Source organism: Daucus carota, chromosome 5 (assembly GCF_001625215.2).
Source record: "Daucus carota subsp. sativus chromosome 5, DH1 v3.0, whole genome shotgun sequence".
Taxonomy (NCBI): domain Eukaryota; kingdom Viridiplantae; phylum Streptophyta; class Magnoliopsida; order Apiales; family Apiaceae; genus Daucus; species Daucus carota.
This window is the reverse complement of record NC_030385.2, coordinates 35622571-35633586: the sequence shown is the minus strand read 5'-3', so window position 1 is coordinate 35633586 and position 11016 is coordinate 35622571.

Here is an 11016-nt window from a genome sequence, read left to right as displayed (position 1 = left end):
CAAATTGTTTTCCTCTGTACCTTTAGAGATGATAGTTAATATGTTCTATGGTTGCAGGTGACAATGTGTTCCCACACATTGAAAGTTCCGAATCCGGAGATTCTTCTAGTTGCTCGGACGAAGATGCAGTGCAGTCGTGGTGGCAACCCGTATGCAAATAAGTTGAGAGACAGAGATGGTAATTACATTGAGGGTCCATGTAGGAGGACGACATCACAAAGATGTTTTTGTCGGGCTCAAGTTATTCTTAAACCAGCTCTTGTGAGAGGTTTTGTGATTATGGGTTTTGAAGAGGAGCACAATCACCCGCCTGCTACAGCACGCTCTCGTATGTTTTTACGTTGTAATCGTAAAGTGTCGGATGTTTATCAGAATTTTATAATGGACTGTTCGAGAGCTAATATAGGCCTGACACGTGCACATACTTTAGTCAAGGAGATGACCGGGTCTTATGAAGACGTTGGTGCCACCATAAGTGATTTCAAGAACTTTTCTCAACTTATGTAATTTAGACTTACAATTTTAATTCTGGATTTTATAACTAATATTGGTGGCTCAACTGTGTTTACTCCATGTTCACATGACAGGTTTCCTTGAGGCATCGTGATAACCATGTCACCTGTAGTTGCAAGTTTTATTTCAGACGAGGCTATCTTTGTAGACATTCGTTTGCCGCATTGCATCAGTGTTCTGTGAAGACCATACCGCGCCAATTTCTCAAGCCTAGATGGACAAAAAATGCACTACAAGAACATTCATTTCTTGGTTCTACTCAGGTTGATGCATCACTGAACAACAAAGAAAGGAGTAAGCTTAAGCGAAGCCGAGCCTGGTTTGAGTTTAAAAACTTAATCAACATAGCTGGGGACGATGAAGAAAAATTAGACACAATCTTGGCTGATTTGAAAACAATGAACAACCCATTTTGTGAAACTACAGGGCCGCAGTCAAACAGTGACGTGCCTCACAGAGCTGACAAGTTCATCTCTCCTCCCGAAAGCAATGAGGTTGCAGTACAGAATCCTGACATAAGTAGAAACACAGGTTGTGGAAGTCGAATTAAAAGCAGTAGAGAACTATCTCAACAGGAGCGAAAAAAAAGGAAATGCAGCAACTGTGGTCAACTAGTGCGGCACAATGCACGTACATGTCCGGAGCCAAAGAAGACAGCTGATGTGTAGATTCTACCTGGATGTTTAGTTTTATTCATTTTACTGTCTTCTCCGGTCGTCATTATGAATTTGAGGTTGTTTTTAATTTATAAAAATTTACTTGCCTGTAGCAAGAGAGTTTAACTTTGAAAAATTTGATTGTCACAGTAATCTATCATGTGTTATATATTTTGTCATGGCTGTGTTACATGTATTATACATTTTATGTATTTTATTTTTTGTGAACAATTTGATAGCCTATGCCTTTACTTTTACTATTGTGTAATTCTTTTGCACTTAGCACAAACTTCACAATTGTAACACAAGAGAACATGCAATAGGCAATGAGAGACTGAAGCAGGTTCACTCTTTTGAAGTGTCCATACCAGAAGATCAACATCCAAATATCATTTAAAACTTCAGCCCTCGTCAGACGGTGAGCTGTTCTTTATTAACAACTGTTCCAGTCTTAAATCAGTTTGAATTTATTTCTCTGATTTATCCATTCTGGTTGATAAAGACCAGGTCCCATATTTGGCCGATGTTTTTTATATCATCTATGAAGGTGTTGGCTCATACTCAGTTGCATATTGTTTAGTTTATCAAGCATGGATTCGATTTAGGGAATTTAGGTTAGCTACAAAATATTGTTGGTTTCCATCTGTCATATATTTAAAATGCAGGACCTATTGTACTAATTTGTTTTAAGCTTATGCATAGATTAATGGTTCAGTATATGGAGTTTTATACCTTCTATTAAGAGCTTTTATACAACACTAGTGTAATCCTCCTAGTCACTAGCAGTTTGGTTATCACAATTTACTATTCCATTCCCCAGATCAAAACCTGACAAAAAAAACAGGGCTGATGCCATTGTCCACCATCAGCAGCATATAAAAAATTAAACCCAATAAACATAAAGACCAGCTCCCACCAGTGACAACACAGAGCTTAGGACAGTTATTTACGCAAAAAAAATTAAATTCTTCCCCTTGCAAATTGTCGTCTACTGGCGGATATAGCTTGAAATAAAACATACTCCTTGCAAATTTCAAAAGGTCATAAAGCATACTCCGATGCAACAATATTCTTCGCTTCACAATACAAAGACAGCATAACTAGAATAAAATATAAAGTCATCTGAAGCCAATAGTTTAAAGATGTTTATATTATTTTAATTTCTATGTTGCAATCTTCTTCCCCTTGGCCAAGTAAGTTGCAGCTCGCATCAGAGATTCCTTTGTGTTGTTTAGGTCCCATGTCAGGATTTTATGACCATATACAACTCTCAACTTGTTTAGCAGACTTTTCTGATTTTCCTGCACCGTGTACCATTTCATAGTCAAACACTAAACAAATAGGCACAGGTTAAATAATCTCAGTAAACTACGGAAAAATAATTCTTACAGTCTCTGTCCGTAGCCCGCTGTTCCATCTGAAGAGGTTCCCCATGTACGTTTCCATGTGCCTCATGGTAAATATCCCACAATCAATAGAACTATCTCGTGTTTGCCAACCTAATCTCACCACCCTTGGGCTAAGTTTCACTATTTCACTCACCTTTGGGACGTCGAATATTGCAATCCAATCGCAAAAACAGTCATGTTGTTTAGACATAAATGCGAGACTTAAAATCACAGAGTTGCTGTTCACCACAAACCACTTACTAAACAGATTTTTTCATCCAATCAGTATGCACAGTAGGATGCTTTTTTATATCATTTACAAAACTTAACAGTTTTAAGAGAGGCACACTACAATGATATACCATGATGACATGATTATAAAAGTGATGAATTTCCACTATTCCCCCCAAGAAAAAACAATGTGATCAAATAAAATCATTCAGTCCACCTCAGAATATAACAAAAAAAAAACTTACCAATTGATAAGGCAAATCGCCATAGACTTGCTCAATATCTCCATCTGGAACTCTATTGTCTATTATATCCCACGCTGGTTTCCTCATGTTGTATGAAATAATATAATGATGTGACGCGTTGTATATTGGAAAGACAAACTGCATTACACATTAGAATACACGTTCCGTCATGCACCAATTTAATTCCTACAAACAATTAAATTAGTTTGTGTTAACACTTAACATACCAGGTCAAACGCTTGTACATCATATAGCCGGTTATTCAGCAGTGTTATTGTCTCCATCACTACATCCATGTTTTCGTGGAAGACGGCATGACGCCTCGTTGTCCACTCTGGATCACTCAAGTCCTCCACCATATTCATTGGACCACTCTGCAATTTATCATTCACCAAATGATGGAGTACATGATATACCAACATTAAAAATAAAGGAAACTCTGTACTCTGTATAGTCATAACTCACAGTTGTTTCGGTTGTCATGAAAACCCGATATGGTGATGTATTTGCCCTTAAAGCCTCATTCGCATTGAGGACATAACTCCAGGCATCTATGACGCTGCTATCCACCATGCAGTTTACTTGCAACGACTGCAAATGCGCCTTCGTGCACATTCTTGTCTCCCATTCAAATAAATTCTCGCTGCACGCATCACACCATTCATGATTTTCAAACAATGGACATTACTAATCAGAGTATGTGTTTGGTTCTTATTACCTTCTGTTCCTTCTATTCTCGAACAGCCATTCCCACACATACTTTTCTTCATTTGTTAACTTGTGGCCCGAAATGTCTACAACACGACTAACAAATGGTGACCTGCATATCTCTGTCATTCGGGCTCCTCTACGCGGCCTCATTACCAACTGGTTCCCCCCTTCATCAATCTCTCCACCGGCATTGTCCTTTTCATCCATCATGTCCCCAAGATTTCTTGGTATCACCTGTGTAATGCCCAAAGAGAAGCTTGGAACGTAGCTACCATCGTCTACTACTCCCTCCACTGATTTATTCTTCTCTATTATTTTCCCGGCTAATAGCTTCTTTGACAAATGACTGTTCTCTTCAAAAAATTTAAAAAAACGTTTGTGTTCCTCCTTTAGTTCTGCAAGTTCTTCACTACTAGGATACAGTGCCAAGGCCACCTCAAGGTTGTTTACACATTTCTCATATGAATTCCCAAACTCCACTAAATTCTTGCGGAACTCCTTTATGTATATCTGTTTTTTTTTTCAAAAAGGAATTCCTTTACACTTCAGAATATTTGCAATGACATGGAAATAGTCAATAGTAGAACTAAAGAAATGTTCTGGCTTACATCTTCACGAAAATGGTTGTCAATAGCATCTTCTTCGTCTGTCCCCTGAGGTCCCTGCAGAAGTGGATCCTTTTTCATCGAGCCCTGAAATCATTCATATAAAACAGAAAAATTCATTTATGGTACAAAAAAGATATATACTGTTAATGTGTGCATTCCATAAATGTTGTCATTTTTAACTATACCGGGGATTTGACTGTTTCAAAGACTGGAGTGTCTTTGTTAATCCCCTCACTACTAGTTGTAAGGTTGTGCTGCACTTTTGCCTTTTGTACCCCGTCTCCGCTTTTCACTATACCCTGTTGTATAGTTTACATCATGTTCGCTTGGTCAGAATAATCCCAAATTAATCTACACTAAATCTTAATTTAATTTCTAATTACTTTATGGAAACGAGTACCACAAAATAAAAGTTACAAGTCTGGCTAACTCTTACGCTTGTGCCATTAGTTTCTAATGATGCACCTAATCCCATTTCAGCCACAGTGTGCTTTGCACAACTAGCAGGATTTAGATTGGTATTAATATTACCAATTTCTTGAAACATGTGGTCGGCTCCGCCATCTACGCTTTCTTCATTATTGTCCTGTGCATTACAGTCATTGTAAGTCACAAATTAAGCATGTCTATGACATTTATAAACACCAGTACAAAATAACCACGACTACATTCCTTCAACAGTCCATACTTTCTAATAGCACCAGATATATTCACATTAGTTATTCCAGGATTGTTATTTATAGCAGACTAAAATTATATTATAATTATAGTTATCAAAGAATTATAAGTAAACCACCAAAATAAATTACAGTTAAACCACCAAAATAAATTCACATTGTTAACAAAACCTTCATTGCAATTGGATCTTAAAATTATCTATTCACTATTAGTACTAATTTAATTATCACTAATATGATCGTTTGATTACATTATCTTGTGGCTCTGAACAAATCTAATGTCGTAAGGGACACTAAAAGCATGTTGTACTTACATTTACACTCTGTATAATATGCAATATTTGATCTCCAACGTTCTTCACGAGGTCGCTCACAAGATTCTTCTCTGTCTCCAAATCATTATGTCCTTCAATATCATCCTGCAGACAAACAAACGTTACACACAAATAATTTAGCTTAAACTATGTAGACCTATTTTATATTTAAGTCCTGGTGGTTACCAATTCGTTAGTTGCACTTTTGTCATCATCACTATTAGATTTCAGTTGTGCATTATCTTTGATGAACTGATCGTCTGGATTCATCATTTTATCTCGCAAATTATTAACAAGCACTGCATCTTTCTGAAATTTAAGCAACCATGCTATATGTCAGAATAAAAGCTCGTTGTCGCTTCAGTTGGAATAAAAAACTTTGTCCAGAATTTACCTCGTTATCCTCTACAAAAGCAACTATTTCTCCAAGCCCAAAACTACCATCCGTCGCTTCATTTTTCTGTCGTTCACGGATTAACGTGTCTGTCCACCCTTTGAAAGCTGGGAACACTTGAGGGACATAAGCATACTTCTCGTTACGGATCCTACTAACATAGAGGTACTGCAGGACAGGAACAAACACACAGTTAACTTGGCTTATTAAACTAAGAAGGTTATAATGCAAAATTCAACGTATACCAATAACTACACTGTCTACAAGACAAACAACTTACTGTCAAAAAGGTTAGCGATCCAGTGAAACTCCTCTTCTCCTTCTCAGCAGCCCAGTAAGTGTGCGACGTCCTCAACTTATCAATCAGCAAACGACACCAGTTATACCGTCCACAAGCATCCAAATCCAACTCCAATTTCAGCACATCCCTATTTAGGTAGCGGTTCTGATGTCCCTCGATAAAGAAGTTATAGATCATGACTAAGAAATTAAGCTTGAATATCACATCTGCATCTTTGGATAAAACCATACTATCTCTCAACATGGTTGGTGATATTTCACATCCAGCCTTCTCTTCAAATTGTCCAGCCCAAACAGTTGAATTTGTTTCTGTTCTGTCTGTTGTAAGAACCAAGTTCCCCATTGGTAATCCAAGAACATTGTTCACTTCCTTATCATTGATTTCTATAGTTCCACATTTCAGAACTAGTGCACAATTTCCAACATCGAATGCTTGCGCTAAATTATACCCCAGCTTATGTGGATAACGAGAGCTCTCGAAGTTCAGCAATTCACCAAATCCGGTTTTCTTTACCCACTGAACTTGCTGCTCCGACAATTTCACGAACAAGTCTGAGATGATGGCAGGCGTAAATTTCTTCTGGAGATAACCTTCGTGTGATCTCCCCTTACTTTTTTTGGGCTCATTGCCAGCATTATCATGTTTTCCCTCCTGCATAGGTTTGGCCACCTGCCGTCCAGCAGGTCTAGCAGTGCTTATCCCATTTACAGCCTTGTTTATTGTTCTCCTCCGACTACCCTCAACCAGATGTGCATCCATATTACTGACTTTCATATCCTGCAACGATTAAGAAAGTTTAGTTCGACAATTGACATGCAAATCGTTTATGTGAGGACACCAATATTTGATTCTATGTACAGTAATATAAAAAAATCTCAACAGTCTTGTACTAAACAGGAATACATCACAATGAATATTACCTCTGTTCCTCGGTTTCTTTTTTTTGTATTTTTTTTACTCTCTTCAGCCAGCATGTCCGCAGCGTTATCAGACATCTTTTTCTTCTCATCAATCTGCACACTAGCAGGTTTTGACTTACCAAAATGCTCAGCCGGAGTGACAAAGTCATCATCGTCGTCCGAAAATTCCAAGGCATTGCTCACTTTCCCCAATCCCCGTTCTGATCTCATGTCCAAATTTCGTTGTTTCTCAACTAAACCACCGCTATCTGAGTCTAAATTTATATATATTGGTGCCTTTTTGGCCCAGTTGAACACCCAGGGACTCTCAATGAGTCGTGCACTCCTCCTTCGTCCTGTAATATTATATTAAAATTCTCTTTCAATTAATGCTATGTACCAATTACTATAATGTATAGGAATATACTATATACAGACAGAAGAGAATGAATTCTAAAAATCGTCTACAGTTAAATCACTTTCCAAAATTCTTAAAAATTAGATGCCAGACATGTTTACCGACAAAAAACAACAATGCTATACAGAATAAGGCAGAACAAAGTAATAGAACCAAGACAGCGTCCAATCATACCTTACTAAGAACTTAACATTTTGGAAAGTTTTTAATCGCCTAGCTCTTCGCTACCCACATGCTATACAAAAATAATCCCTCTGTTCATTACTAGACAAGTAATCCATATTGTTATACATTGTTCATCAAGCACTGAGAACAATGAGAAGGCTGGCTTCTTAGTGTACAAACCGTAAATTTAAAAGGCAACAAGGGTAATGATTGGATGAAGTGTTTAGATGGTAAACAAATTAAGTTGTGATACTGATAAGGTTCTGGGCCTTTGCAACTCTTAATCTCAAAAACATTAATACACAATAGTCATCTCACCAGTAGCAATTAGCAGACAATGAAAGGCTCATCCAAAATGCAACTATATCAAAAAACCCACAGCTAAAGTCACTAAACACGTTTAACAAAAATACAAATCGAATACAGATTTTGACTAAATTCAGATCGAATTTACAAAAAAATAAAACTTTCGCGCTATTTGAAGCCCACTAACAAACCACAAACAGGAAACTAGACAACACCAATGACATTTTTTGCAGCACAAATTACAAAAACATATATACCAAAATCACTTTTACCAACGTTAACAGGGAGAATCACATGCAAAACAACTATTAAGACATTACCCATTAACTGTTTTACACTATAGTTATCTCGAACATGACTATCTTCACCCAAATATTTAATCGGTCTAGTATTGTTCACAAAAAAAAAGCATGCATTACGATTTAAGCGAAAACACACAACAAGAAGATGAAAATACTCGCTAGACAAGCTTTCTTACTAGTTCCCAGCAGAAGTCGCACGAGACTAACCTGAACTCATCCCGTTGTTTCGCTATGGTTGGCAGACGCTTATATATACTCTTTCGCTGCTGTCCTGCAATCACTTCTCTCGGCGGTTTTCGTTATCTGAAATATTTGATTTGATTTGCTCGAGTGAAATCAGGAGAACAATTGACAGTTACCTGTCAATTGCACGCCGTTTTATCCGGTGGTTTGATTTGGGAGACATACGGTATCTACGGTTCCGTATCTCTACATGATTATCCAGCGGTTTTTTAAAAAAAAAGGATGCCACCTGTCTATCACATCTGCCGTCCAATTTCATTTTAATCTAATGGTCTTACAACTAGTCTCCAAATACTCTAAACAAAACATACTCCAAAGAGCCCAACTCTATACTTATATATAATAAGCGTAAGGGAGATAATTTGGTCGCATGGTCACATGGTCCAAAAACTTATTATCCGTTGGATCGTATATTGAGCAAATAAGTACCGTTAGATTAGAACAAAATTAACTTCTAATTCTATAAGGCAACTGATATCTACTTGCATCTTTATAATTCCTTTTTTGAATTCAAAACAAATTCTGTCTTTCACATGTTTATGATTTTTTTAATCCGAAATAAATATATCCTACCAGCTTTAATTGTCGAATCATATAAATCGCACCGTCACAAAATTATTTTTATCTAATATATTTTAAAATTAATAAGCCAGATATTTTAATCCAAAATAAATATTTCCTACCAGTTTTAATTGTAGAATCATATAAATCGCACTGTCACAAAATTATTTTTATCTAATATATTTTAAAATTAGTAAGCCAAATTTAAATCATATTATAATAATTTTAATATAAAATACATTTATAAATAAAATCTAATGGAAGTTGACGTCACATATTCTACTCAATATATATTAAAATTTGATAGAAAAAATTAATATTTTGGCATGATACATGAGAGAAAAAGAATGGCTTGATTACAATAGTTTATTTGAAACCATTAATGACTGTGACAGTGTATTTTATACGGCATCGCCACTGTCGGATGATCCAACATGTGTAACCAGTTTTTTTTTTTACTGAAACAAGTCTGAAAAGTAGAACCTATATATTTTTACAATAGTTCTGACTTACAAACAAATCATAATTTCAAATTTTATTTAATTAAAAATTTTAATTTATTATTTATAAATTAAATTCTTTCGCACCACTTACAATATATTTAAAAATTTTATAAATAATTAAAAAGCTCCCGTGCCTTGCACCGGCTATAAGCTAGTTATATAAAAAGTTGAGAAGCCGCGCGTTGCGGCGGCGTATAAAAATTATATTAATGATTTAATGTCAATATTTGTAAATAAAATAATTTTGTGGCTGTCGATAAAATGTATATTAATGTCTCAAAATTAATATATGTAGGATAATATAAATTTTATATATTATAAAAATCTTGATGTAATACTAATACTAATATATAAAATTGCAAAATTGGAATATAATTCATGGTGAAAAAATGAAAATAAATTTATACACGTATTAACAATTTAAAGCACGCTGAATCTTAATATTATTTGTAATCATGTTCTTACATTGTCACCTTCTTCCGATTTTTTTGAATTGATTGTGCATAAAAACATTTAACTTAAATCCATGAGATAGCGGTCTATAACTATCATTGTATGTAACAATTTTTATTTTTTAATACTATATAAATAGCCTTCATCTAAAAGTTGCTTAAACGGAGCAAACAGATTATGCATGAATAATTTTTTCCTATATATAAAGTAAATCATATAAAAAATAACAACAACAAACATGTCCGATTAATAAAACAAATATTATAAAAGAATAACCAACAAACATACATCACTAATATATAGTTAATTTATTGATATCATCCATCAATATCATGTCAAGACTATATATTCTTTTCCCGTGTTTGGATTTGTCGACTCCCACATAGCGGTCTATAATTACCTTTGCTTGCAACAACCTTTATTTTTTTAATATTGTATAAACATCCTTCACTTATCGTTGCAGAAGAACGGCACCATCGAGTTAAAAATCGAGCAAAAGAACTATAACCATAGAGAGGTAGGGTTGTGGTATTGAAAGAGTGGAGGTTGTGTTTAAATGATGCAAAACACTACAATCTATAGGGGTATTTATAAGTACAGAGAGACTTGTGTGCTACTCTTTACCATAATTAAATAATCTGAAACAAAATCAGATTTTAATTGAAATAGAGGAGGTTGTGTTTAGATGATCCAAAACCTTACAATCTATAGGGGTATTAATAGGTACAGAGAGACTTGTGTGCTTTTCTTTCCCATAATTAAATAATATGAAACACAATCAAATTAAAACTTTCAAGCTACTATATTCCATAAATAATCTGAAACAAAATCAGATTCTGAAACTTGCTTCTAATATATCCGAAACTAAAAAGACAATTTTTATTTTTGATATTTTTTAATCCAAAAATTTCAGAAAATTTGAAAAATAGAACGGAGATCCATGAGAGGCGCCACCTAAACGACCCATGCTTCTCTTTTATATAAGTATATTGATGATTTGCTGAACCTGTAAGACATTTTGCTTTAAAGTTATTGGCTATATTGGTTGGTTATAATTTAAAAATAGTATGTTATTAATATTTTAGATTATTAAAATAGAATATATAAGTTCAATATGGTAAGAAATAA